The sequence below is a fragment of the Oxyura jamaicensis genome, chromosome 1, assembly GCF_011077185.1.
Source record: "Oxyura jamaicensis isolate SHBP4307 breed ruddy duck chromosome 1, BPBGC_Ojam_1.0, whole genome shotgun sequence".
NCBI lineage: Eukaryota > Metazoa > Chordata > Aves > Anseriformes > Anatidae > Oxyura > Oxyura jamaicensis.
Genome location: NC_048893.1, coordinates 93510965 through 93523734, shown reverse-complemented (window position 1 = coordinate 93523734; position 12770 = coordinate 93510965). Strand labels below are relative to the sequence as shown.

Genomic DNA, 12770 nt, shown 5'->3' with positions numbered 1-12770 from the left:
GGGGGGGGGGGGAGGACGACAGAATATTACAGTTACTAGTTCTTGCAAAACATGTTTATGTACATAGTCTCATTTGCTGAAAAACAAGTGTGGTTTCTTGTGTTGTTGTTTGTTGTTGTTTGTTTGTTTTTTAAGTAAGCCCAGGAACATCAAACATAAGACAGACATATTGAATAAGATAAAACAAGTAGTACATAATTACTATATTGGCTCATGGTTTGTTGAATGTGTGAGGTCTTTATCATTAATGGTGTAGACATGAAGTGAGGTTACTCAATAATTACTCTGCCAGAAGTGAACAGTATCCCAGCAGTTCAGAAGAAAATGCCTTTTCACCTGCATTAGGTGACATTTACTCACTTTTGGCAAGGATGAATGCAATAATAATGTAGTTCCCTCACTACCTATTCACATTTTAAAAACAAACAAAACAAAACAAAAAAAAAAACAACTTTCCAGAAATAACACTTTTACTTGGCTTAGATGGGTCTTTCCAAACATAATATTGTGTGACCAGTGATAAATTGAATGTGTTGTGTCCTGGTGTGAAAGACAAGTGGAACAGTTATATTATGAGGGTGAGTTTTGTATAAGAGTTTTTACTTTTTTTCAAAGAATAAATCAAGGATATTGAACGTCAGCTACCAGACTTGGTTAATTTAAAGCTAGATGGGTTCTGTTGCAACTATGCATGACGTTTGGAGAATACTGGATAAGCAGAACAGAGAAGAGGGAAGACTGAAATGTGGCAGAACTGTTACCAAGCTAAGTGGTAATTAAAAAATAAAATAAAACTTGCTTCAGTGGCAACAAAGAAAATAGTCTAGTTTATAAGGCAGTATTGATTTATTTTTGGACATGTGAAAATAAATCTGGAAATGCAGAGTGAAGGGAGAAACAGTTGCATAATCTAGCCAAGGTGGGGAAGTATCAAAGTGCAGATAGGATAAGAGAGGTAGTCCTTGCTTCATTCCACATGAATAAGAAAGCTGGTACTATCCTGGGTATGGCTTTTAGATTATATATAATTGGTCCCACTTATTTGACTGTGACTTTTCTTCTGCAGATCTTTCTATCTACTTTGCTGTGTCTACCATTAATTACAAGTATAAATGTGATTTTTCATACCAGGTTTGTGAGTATGGTCAGATTGTTATTACTAGCAGTAAATGAATGGAATTATAGCTGCAAAAAATACAGGTTCTTTAGAAAGGGGAGCAGCACTCCTTGTGAGTAATGTAATCCCTACAGCTTCCTGTGTTACAAATGAATGATAGTCAAGAACAGTTGTACTTCTGTACTTTCTGGCATCTTGTCTCATCTCCTAGCAAAGTAGTCTTATCTGATTAAACAATGGAAATTTCTCCAGGTACTACTAAATATGGTAGTTGAGAGGGGAAAAAAGGACCACATGTTAGAACATTGTCCTGGTTTCAGTTAGGACAGTTATTTTTCCTCCTAGTAGCTGGTAGGGTGTTATGTTTTGGATTAGGATGAGAAGAGTGCTGATAACATGCTGATGTTTTAATCGCTGCAGAGCACTGCTTATACTACGCCAAGGACTTTTCAGCTTCTCGCTCTGTCCTGCCAGCGGGCAGGCTGGGGGTGCAGCAAAAGCTGGGAGGGGACAGACCCAGGACAGCTGACCCCAACTGGCCAAAGGGGTATTCCATACCATCTGGGGTCATGTTAAAGGATATCTAGGGGTGGCTAGCCGGGGTGGGGGGCCGGCTGCTTGGGGATGGGCTGGGCATCGGTCAGCAGGTGGTGAGCGATTGCATTGTGCATCACTTGTTTCATACACACTATTATTATTATTTCCTATTTTAATAAACTATCTTTATCTCAACCCACAGGCTTCACTTTCCCGTTTCTCTCCCCCATCCCAGAGAGGGAGAGGGGAGGGTGAGCGATTGGCTGTGTGGTGTGTAGCTGCCGGCCAAGTTAAACCACAACAAACATATGACTTCTTATTTCCCTTTTACCTCCAATCAACAGCTGTCTTTTGACATTTTTCTCTTAGAAACTTATACATTGTTGTCCTCAAGGCTTCTCCTTCCTTCACCTGAAGAAATTTTAAATAAATGCATTCAACTTGAAAGTGCTCTGCACACTTAAAAGAATCATTTACAGAATAATACTTTGGAAGCAAGTAAAATTGCTGCCTACCTGTAGTAGAAATATCTCAACTGTACAATTCAGGGGTACAGTACAATGTACTGTACAGTTCAGAGGTACTGATATAAGTATTCAAATAGAAGGTGAAGAGGTGGTAGTCTGTCATGTCTTTCTCTCACCATGCTTCTACTTTTGCTGCATGTATGGACTGCTGGGATTGAGATGTGACAGCAGCCACTATAATGTTGACAGTCTTTTTTTTCACAGACAAGACATCCTCCAAAAAGTTTTCTTTACAGCTGTATTTGCATTTCAGCTGTATCTATAAGAAGGTTGGTAGGGTATTAGCCAGCCCTAATATGTAGGTCTGGTTAGCTGCTCGGGTAGAGCAGCTCCCAGGTAAGTGCCACAACGAGCTGCAGGGTGCTGCATACACAGGCAGGAGGCCAGACTGGGTACCCTCACCCTGTGGCAAACACAGAGAGGGTCTCTTCATCCTTCAGTGCTCTGAAGAGCATCTGCATACTTGATCTTGTGAGTGAGCATAAAACAAGTTTTGGTTTCTCAAATAAGTTCTGCGGGCAGCAGAACTCACATGGTTTGATGTGATATGGATTGATAAGGTTGCAACAGGTTGGGTGGTCAGAGGCAAAGTGAAATAGCTTGATATGCAGGAGAACGTGTTTAACTGCACCACTGCAAATAACAGAGATGTGCTTCATTTTACTATGGTAGATAACATTTACTTATTGTGGTAGTGTTGTACTAACAAATTCCAAGTCACAGCATGTCTTAACTTTTGACTGAAGAATATATAATATTTATGTTTCTGAATAATAGATTATTTATATAATAGTATAACATTTGTTAGATTTATAAGCATTTTGAGTTTTTCCACCATTCTGTTTTTGTGATTATATTGTCTAGGTGTGTAACTTCTAACAATGCTTGATAGCCTGTGAATGTTTAATTTCCAGTTGGACACTGGGAAATGTAGGAATCTTCTGTGCTTAAGTCTACATTACTATGTTAAACTGTCATCTTGTGTGTTTCTTTTCTCTTTTCTAGAGCTTGAGGTAGCTACAGAAGGCATATAAGAATGCTGTTATTCAGAATTCCATTGCACGTTGGCATAATCTGAACTAAGGAACAAATAGAATAAGGGGTAAAAATTCTAAGAAGTGTAATGTATTTGAATCCATAATTCCTATGAAAAATCTGAAATGAGGTATACCCGCTACATAGTGAATTAAGCATTAATCCTTCTGAATTTATCTGAATTTAAAAGAAAACAAACAAAAAAAAACAGCAAAAGTTTTACTAGTAGAGTTTCACAGTGAGCTTATAGACTGCATGGGAAAGAAAAAAAAAAATGAAAAAAAAAGTCCAAGTCTAATATCCTGCAACAACTTGCACAGTACACAAGAGTAAAACGTAATATCCTAGAACCAGGGCAGTAAATATTCATACTGCAATAAAAATGACACAATCAGTATGCCTACCATTACTTTTTTATTGGATAGCTGCAAAGACTTAAAGTCTAAATGTTGCAATTTCTTTAATGCAGACCTGTCAGATACTGTAAGGAAACTATATTATGCTGAGTAAATTTTGCCGGTGTACTTCTTGTTTGAAGGAACTCATACAGGCAAAATGAGTTGGAATGGGGTAATCTTGCACAAAGATTAACTCATGGTGCAGCAGGGCCAGGCAGTGCTGGGGAATAGGAATGAGAGGAGGAGGAGGGAGCTGTCTCAGAACAGCACAAAATTGGGGGTAGTGGGGTTCTGCATAGTGCTGCGTTCCTACTGCTTTTTCCTTAATGGTCTGTGTCTTCATCATTATTTATAAACAGATTTTATGGACCTTTTGCATATTAGACAGGAACGTCTGCAGCCTGAAGCACCCACTAGATTTTAGAACATTAGCAAGATGAAAAACATGTATTCTCACAGTAGCTAATAAAACAGATATAAATGCTGGAATATTCCCCACTGTGATTTTTGATCAAAATCCAGTAGTTTGAAAAATCTTGCAATTTCTTTTCTTGAACTCTATCACTGTAAAACATGTATTTTTCTTGTTTAAAAAGCCAATAGGTTTGATTCTGTAATGGATGGGGTTGAAGTGGAAAAATGTTTGACTTTTGTCAGGAAAAATCCATTTAAAAGATTTAGAACAAGGAAAACAGGTTGAACTTTTCAAGCGGGACTGCTGGTCTTTAAAGAAATCTGGTTCTGTTTGCTCTCTTGTCTTTGATATGGTTCTTCAGGAACCAGCTGAATTTAAGACATTCCTTCTCTCGTAAACTCTTGTGGTTCATTTTCTGAGCTTTGGCATTTTCCAGTGTTTCTTTACCTTGGAAGAGGGAAGGAAAAAAGTCTTTGATCATAAATGATGCAACTCTTTTCTTTATTGCTCTTCACAAATAATTAAAGTTCAGAATCATGAGTTCAGTGATAATGTGATGTGAGTCTTTAATTTAAAAAAAAAAAAAAAAAGTTGAAACTTGCTATGTTTTTCTCCTGAGACACTTAAGATTTTTGCAATGAAATGTATTCAAGTTTGTCACTTATTTCGAAAGTCTTTATTTTCTTTAAATTGAAACCTGGTTTTCATCTAGAAAAGTTTTGTTGGAATTCTTCTGGCAGATTGTGGAAACTTTCATGCCTGTGAAAAGCCTGCTGGGAGTACAGTTTCATTGAGGACATCAGTATTCTTTGTAAGTGCATCCTTGACTACCCGATATTACCACTAACTGACTTTCTGGTTAGTATGAAGGACGTAATGCCTCACCTACTTCATGGCCTTGCTATGAAGCTATCCATATATTTTTAAAAAGTTAGAGAAAAGTCTGAGATACTTTTCTGAAGTAGGCAGTTGACTTACAGTGTCAAAGTAAAATTTTGATACTTATTCCCTTGAAAACATTTTACTACGGCTAAAACCAACTGGCCCCAGAAAACTAGTTTTAAGTCCTGTTATCTTTAGTCTGCCTTCTGGGTTTCTGATTTTTCATGCTTCCTGCTTTCAGAGTCTGCCTGCAGTTGCAATAGATTTGTAAATTTAAAACTAAGGTAATTGCATGAAATATGGTCTCCAGGAATGACATAGCTAAGAATACAAAGCATTCAAAATGGGTGCATGGTTGAACGCTGTGAAAAAAGGAAGTCAGTTTTTAACCTGCCATCAGAACTTAAGCAGAGGAAAGCTGCCAAGGAAGTATATGTGTTTTTGTCTAAGAAGCTGTGTGAATGGTGCCTCTTTTGTTCATCAAAGACTAATCTGTGGAGGGAAGTCATTAAAACAGGCATTGGTATGCATTTCTAATATGCTTCCCAAACTCCAGTACAGCTTGAAGTGTTGGCAACTTTTTGACTAAAGTCAAAAAAAAATGCCGTGGTTTGGTTCTGAGATGTGCACAAGTGATGATGATTCAATAGCATTCTTGCTTAGATGGGAAATGGAAAAGAAAAATAAAAAGGAAAGGGCTCACTTACAGAGCAGAACTCTCTGAACCGGCCTGTGAAACCTGCCTGGATCACTTACCTTAAGGCAGGTGTACCGCAGGGCACTTCAAGAGCAATAGCTTGGGAAGAGCTCAACAAAGTCTTGTCCTTTCACTCTGGCTCCATTGCAGTGCCTCTGAGATGCATTAATTTGGGTGGGGAGTGGAAGGGGGAGAGTGGCAATTGTGCATGTAGCCTCCTGTTTAGTGTGAGTACTAAGATGGCACTGAGATGACAAGCAGCCAGGTGGGGCAGTCTTCAGTGGGGTTTTTAACAGTCAAGTTGAGCTGAAGAGCTGCTAACCTCTTGCTTATCCCCTGCAGTCATCTTTGCACCTCAAACATTTAAAACTCTCTTCCGATATAACTTTTTTTCCATGGAAATAATATATCAAATGACTTTGTCCTTTTTCAATTTAAAAATATACCCTGTAAAACGCAGTTTAAATCTGGATTGCCTAGGTGTTGCTTAGTTGGTGAAGTTGGTTGTGTTGCAAGTTCGTACTAGATTTCACATGGGTAACAATGCAAATCAGTTGTGGAATTGGTTTTAGATATTTATCAATATATAATATATATATATATCATATCAATAATTATAAATTATATAAAATAAAAGTGAATAAAAATTTTAGAGCACTCATTCACAGTTTATGTAAATTTCTTTCATTTTATCCCTTACTATAGTAGTTCCACTCAGTTGGAAACTATTTGCTGCCATTCTACATTGAGACAGTATTTCCATGATGGTTATGCTGGTTTATTTTTTTAAATGTATTGTTTTGTTTTTAATGCCTGTTAAGTGTAGTAGTTATCTATGTGCTAAAATTTAAGATTTTTTTTTTTTTTGAAAAGATTAAGGGCTCAATATTGCAAATCCTTACTTACCTGGTAAGTTTTATTTAATTCAATAGGTCTACCATTTCTGGAAATGGAAATACTCATGTAGGGTCTGTGCCTTCAGTGAGCTAAAAATACATTTGAGAATTGTAGTGCTGAATCATTTTCTAATTTAGCAGACAAAAAAAACCTTCAAATGTCCCAGAAACAAACCATTCAAGGATTCTGATGGTGATAAAGTATAGAAATGGCCACAGTCTCTTGTGAGACGGCATCACAGTGAAGGGCAAAGGGAGAATGGAAATCCTGCTGAAGCAGCAGGAGAGAAATCTTCAGGGAAATAAGACATTTTGATTAAACCAGTTGAAGAACAAATTTCTTAAGGCAGGTTGGGGAGAGGGGGGATTGTTTCAGTTCTGTATTCTTCCCTCCTCCCTTTGTTTTTTTTTGAGTACCTGAAGCATATAGGTTTTCTAAATTTTGTTTTCAGATTTGTATGTAAACTAATTAAAACATCATCTGTATACTGCACGTAGTACTATCTTATATTCATAAAGAGCGATAGAATTTTAAGTCAACCATGGCACACCAAATTTTTTGCATACTGCTTTTCTACTTTATCATCAGTGCTCATTACGCTCTGAAAACGATATTTAAAAAACAAGAGTGTTGAAGCAACCTCATGCAATGCCTGTGTTGAAATGCCTATTCTGTCATAATGCTGGGAAGTCCCAATCAATCACGTAAATGATTGACAATCACCTGACAATGTCATGATGCTATGAAATCTGTATATGAAATGGAAACATGGTCTTGCCTGAAATGTACCAAAGGTTCTTTTCCACAAAGCACTGAATTCATATTAGCATATGAGGAACATCCTAGTAGGTCAAATCAGTGTTACTTTTTGAAAGGTATAGTGGGGGAATGGTTTGTCCTCTACTCCTGTGGCAAATAAATATTGTCTGCTAAAATCTAAGAATGATCAGAAAAACTGATCGGCATCTTAAATGTTATATTGCACCATTTTCATGTGAGAGGAGATTTGAGGTGGAAGTGAGAATGGAAGCATCGATTAAGCACATTTTTTTATTTGTTTGGTGCTGTACAAATTTCAAATATCTGCTTGAGTTTGACTTCTCAATTATTATTACAATAGTGACTGCTGTTTTTCTTTCTTCTAGAAGATGGTGCATATATCTCCAGCTGAGACAGTTTATTAATAAGACAATATTTTATTTGACTTCAGTAGTACTTCATAAAACAATTCCAATTGCTTTAGAAATGTTTATTAAACTCTGAAGCCCCCAGCTATGAAAACATGTTCATAACAATATCAAAATCATTAAAATATATCAAATACTTGGGGTTTAATAGCTCATATAGCACAAATAAGAAATCCAAATGTAGTAGACTACAAAATAATAAGCAATATTTTTTTCATATAGCTCTTAGATTATGTGAGAAAATGTAATGGGTTTGAAAAGGTAAGCAAATACTTAAACAATACTCCATTTGTTTAAGTTTTGTAAGTCCAAGTCCATCCAGATTAATGTAAAAAAATATTTGAGTAAGAATGTTTTCACTGTTTTAGAAACAGACTGAAATTAGGTACTCATAAGTCCTCACATAAGTCACAGAGAAGTTAACTTTTTCCCTTTTCTCCCTTCTGTTTTCCCCCCTTCCCTTTTTTAAGAGAGTTTAGCCTTATAAAGGTTGGATATGGTGCTTAGGGACATGGTTTAGTGGATGATGTTGGTAGTAGAGTGATGGTTGGACCAGATCATCTTGAAAGGCTTTTCCAACCTTAATGATTCTACAATGTAAGCAATAGTTAAGGATTTATGAAGCTTTATTTTTATTTCTGTTTCTACCAGAGGTTATAAATGCAGTATTGAGTGAATGTGTAATTTTTTATTTAAAAGATCTTTGCTATATTACAATTACACATATTATGTTTATTGGTTTTGTGTATTTAAATTTTGTGTATTTAAATTGTCTGTTTTTTTCCTTTTCCTGGATCCTCTGGATCTTATTAGGAAAACTTTTTCTTTATGGTATAAAACATACAACAATCATAAATATACTGGTGACATTTGGAAGAAGCTGTCTTTTCTAAAAATAAAGTCTACACGCATCACCCTGATAATTCAGAGACAGGGGGAATAAAAATTTTAAATACCCCATCTTTGAGAAAAGAGCATAATACAAATAGCCTTACATGAACAGGAAAAAATTGTTATGGATCACTTTTTTGTGACTAATCCAAAAATCTAAAAAGCATAATAGGAATATTCTTAACTTCAGTTAAGGGTCAATTTTCTTGATCTTAATGATATGTTCAATGTGATTTGAAGCATGGAGCTTGCAGTGTAGCTTATTGATTTGCTAATATATTTGACTTCCTTTCCTGAGAGTGGAATTATACCTACATAGAATATGTAAAACTACACGTACATAGATAGACATATCCAAACAGGTGGTCCCCTCCTGTATTACCTGTGTTGCAGCGATACCTAAATTATCTTTACTTGGCTTGCAGGAATTGTTTTCTCCTACCTTTTACCATGCATGCTCAAGAAGGAAGGAAAAACCTTTTTGCCTCCATGATGTGGACAGCATTACTGCTTTTCCTGGGCTCTCACACAGTGCCTCTGGGAGGTGGATTTTGTCTGGATGAATCCCCAGCAGCTCTCAGTAGCAACAGCCCTGGAAAGTGTCAACAATGTACAAGTTTTCTAATGGGGCTTTGATTGATAGTCTTGAATCTGAGCTTCTGGTGAGGGTGAGACCCCTGAGTGACTGTGCCCTTTAACATCCATCTCTGTGATATTTCCCTCCTTCTTACTTGTAATTTGCTGCTGAGACCCCATTGAGCTTTCATATAATTAAGATGCTTTTGACTGAGGGCTGTAGGGATGGAACTTCAGCAAGACACAGAACTCAGAAAACAAATAAAAATAAAAAAGCAAGTTCTGCAATTTTCTCTGCCACAAAATTGCTGCATAATACTGAATGTTTATATAATGTGACCAACACTGAACTCCAAGAGATCCCTTACTGTGTTATAATATGCTGCATTTTTTTTAAAGTGGAATGAGAAATGACTGCTTTGCAGATGCAGGGATGTAGCCTATGATGGAAAGTGTTGATCTGAATGGTCAGTGGTGTAGGTAGAGATGCACAGAGGGCGGAAACTCTTGAGAATTTGACTTCTTTCAAACAGAAAACTACAAGCTGAAAAAAAAATTTACAACATTCTCTTTAGGATCAACTAGAATATTTTTTCAGAATTTCCCTTTCTTTTTAAGAAAAAAGGTTATTCATAATTAAAGTATTTGTTCAGAAATGTCAAGCTTGGGAGCCTAATACTGAGTAGTTTCCAATTATTTTATGAAATAAAGAGGTGAAAATAGACCTTTTTTATTTTTCCCTTTAGATTAGTTCTATCAAATTTTTTCCAATTTAGCTGTAGTAACTATCCAACATTCATAAAACCACTGCTGGTTTTAGTTGTAATAGAATACAGATTTCAGTTAAGGTAGCAGGTCCATCTCTTTGGTTTAGGTCCTTCTGTAGGAAGTACTTCTTCCTTTGTGGTCCTGACCAGCAGAGGATGGAAAGAGAACAGACATGGGTATTAGTTGACATGTCTAAGGTTTTACAGCAGGTCAGCAATTAAATGAAACATTTTGAATCATGGCAAAGATTTCTGTCTACATTAGACCATACGTCTCTGCCAAATGTCCCTGCAAGCTCTACCAGGAAGATACTTAATGCACTAAATCTTCTGGTTGTTGTAGTCATGATTTTTTTTTTTAAATAATTATTTCAAAAAGGCACAATTCCATGGGCAATTCTTTCAGTAGTTAATAAAGTGCTAAGCAGCCATTGTGATACTGTGTGCAATTCTGTTCTACAGCTTTGGAAATGCTAAAACACTGATTTCCATGAGGGAGGGAAAAAAAACAACAACAACAAAAAAAAAAGCACTTCAAGCCATTTTATTTTGTCCTACTGTTAAGTTCAAAGAATGGCTCTTTAATCAGAATAGTTACTGTGTTCTTTTTTTTGTTTTTGGTATAGAATTTCATTCTTTTCCCACCACTTGGGCAGTTTAGTTTTTTATTCATTCATGTTTCTACTTCCTTGTGTATTACCTTGCTTTTTCTGAGTGATAGTATGCATGTTAACCAGAGCTGCATATCCTAATACATGATGTATGTTTATGATACTGTTTTATGAATGTTATGTTGTTGTGCAATTTAACCTGATGGTTTCAGATATTGCCTAGAGTGCCAGCATTAAAAGCTGTTACCATTTACAATTATGTCAATTGTGTATTTTTCTAGAAAAAATATTAATAGTTAAAATTATTTTAATGAGAATTTAATGAGTGTGCAGCAATAAAATGTGTAATGAAAACAAAGTGCTAGGCAGTACTATTGTAGCAAAATAATCTCTGTTGAGAGAAGAATAAGGTTCACTGGAGGAAGAAATATATGTCATTTCCCTTGATGGGTAAGGACCTCTAGACCTCTATTGGAATTAAACTAGCAAAGAGTAAGTAGCTACTACAGCTAATAGAAAGAACAAGAGGTGGTAAAAACATTAATAGCAATTAAGTCATCTCATTTTAGTCTGTATGAGCTCAGGTAGTTGTGCTTAACTTTAAAGTATGCTTTTCACAGCTCCCTTCCGCTGATGTTTGTGGAATGGTTGATTCCCAGTGACTCATAGAATTGAGGCACAGGACATTTGTTAGTACATTTGATATAGTCTTCTTCAAGCTTTGGGTGCCTGAAATTTGGTAATAACAAGGCACCAGAGGATGTGAATCTGTATACTTGGACTTAGGAAATATTGGCAACTTTTCCATAACTCTTGAACTCAAGATAAAATGATCTGAAGATTCTTGGAAAAGTGTCCTTCGTAGCTGAACATTTGGTAACATCCATTGAATTCTTTTGGCAACTGTGCAATTCCTGTAGGATGTTACTGTCTAAAGTGCTTGTAATGATGAATTTAGTAATGCTTATACTCAGTTTTCAACTCAGTGACATATAATGTGTCTATTCTCTGTAAATTAGTCCAAAAATTGTTGTATGGGTGAATAATGAGATATGGACAGTGACAGAAAGAAGAGGAAATAGGTATAGTTTAGAATAACCAGGGTAAGGTACAGTGATAATGAAGTCTGTGCTTTCATCAATCAGTAGTAAAACCTTTGATGCCATTCTTGAGCCAACCTAACTAGGACAGAGTGAGAAACCTCTGGTAGCTATTTCTCAAACCAAATATCGTCCTAATTCTAATACTCACATTACTTCCAGCAAATCGACAACACATTTCTGATGCTGAAAGACTTACAATTAAAATACAGAATCTTAAATTAAACTTGTACGCACAGAGGCACAACTTCATATCGCATCAAAAAGTACAGGATCTTGTACCAAATATTGCATTCAAATAACGGATATCTCTGTCATGATAGTCTTGCTTTCAGATTCTTTACCTCTTGCTGCTGAGCACAGCGATACCACCGTGGGAAACCTTGACAATACTGGCTGTGTGTACAGGGCTCTGGGCTGAATGTGGAGAAAATGGGGTTGTTCTCGCTTGTCCCAGTGAAGGGGAAGGTCTTGGGTAGAATCATAGAATCATTAAGGTTGGAAAAGACCTCCAAGATCCAATATCCCCCTACCATCAGTATCACCCACTAAACCACGTCCCTAAGTACTGTGTCCAACCTTTCCTTAAATGGGTAGGAGAGTATCTGTGCTGTAGGTGAATACCCAGATGTGGTACTGGAACAGGTTGACCAGAGAGGTTGGAGTGTTTGTTCCTGATGATATTGAAAACTTGACTGAAGGAATTGTGAGCAGCCTGATCCAAGTTTACTCTGTTTTGAGCAGAGATATTTTCCAACCTAAATTACAAAAGTCTATCAATTAGCAGGCTTTCTCCTGTGGACAGCTGAAGGAGGCTTACAGTAGTAGCTAAGCCTCAGAACCAGGATTCGTATCTTCTCTGCATTTGCCACTTGAGTGACTTGGTGCTGTTTTTGCTATAGCTTATGCCTCAGATTATCAGTCTGAAAATTATTCTGCATGTAAAGTTTACCCAAAGGGAACTCAGATTTAATCCATGCTTTTCAGATGCTTTGGAATCCTCTAAGGAAATACTAGTTCCATGTTTTCTCTAAAGGCTATTTTCATTCACTACATGGATGTATGTAGTTTTTTTTTTTTTTTTTATTTTTACTATTTTTTTTTTTTTTTTTTTTTTTTTTTTTTTTTTTTTT

At 36.3% G+C, this 12770-nt stretch overlaps 1 long non-coding RNA gene across 1 annotated transcript in view; it reads left to right on the top strand.

Moving 5' to 3' along the window:
• LOC118160667 overlaps positions 1-10508 on the top strand; it is a 32468-nt gene extending 21960 nt beyond the window's left edge. Inside the window, exon 3 of the long non-coding RNA XR_004747620.1 lies at positions 10389-10508. This is a non-coding gene — a long non-coding RNA (uncharacterized LOC118160667). The remainder of the gene's footprint in view (positions 1-10388) is intronic.
• The last annotated feature ends 2262 nt before the right edge of the window (positions 10509-12770 follow it).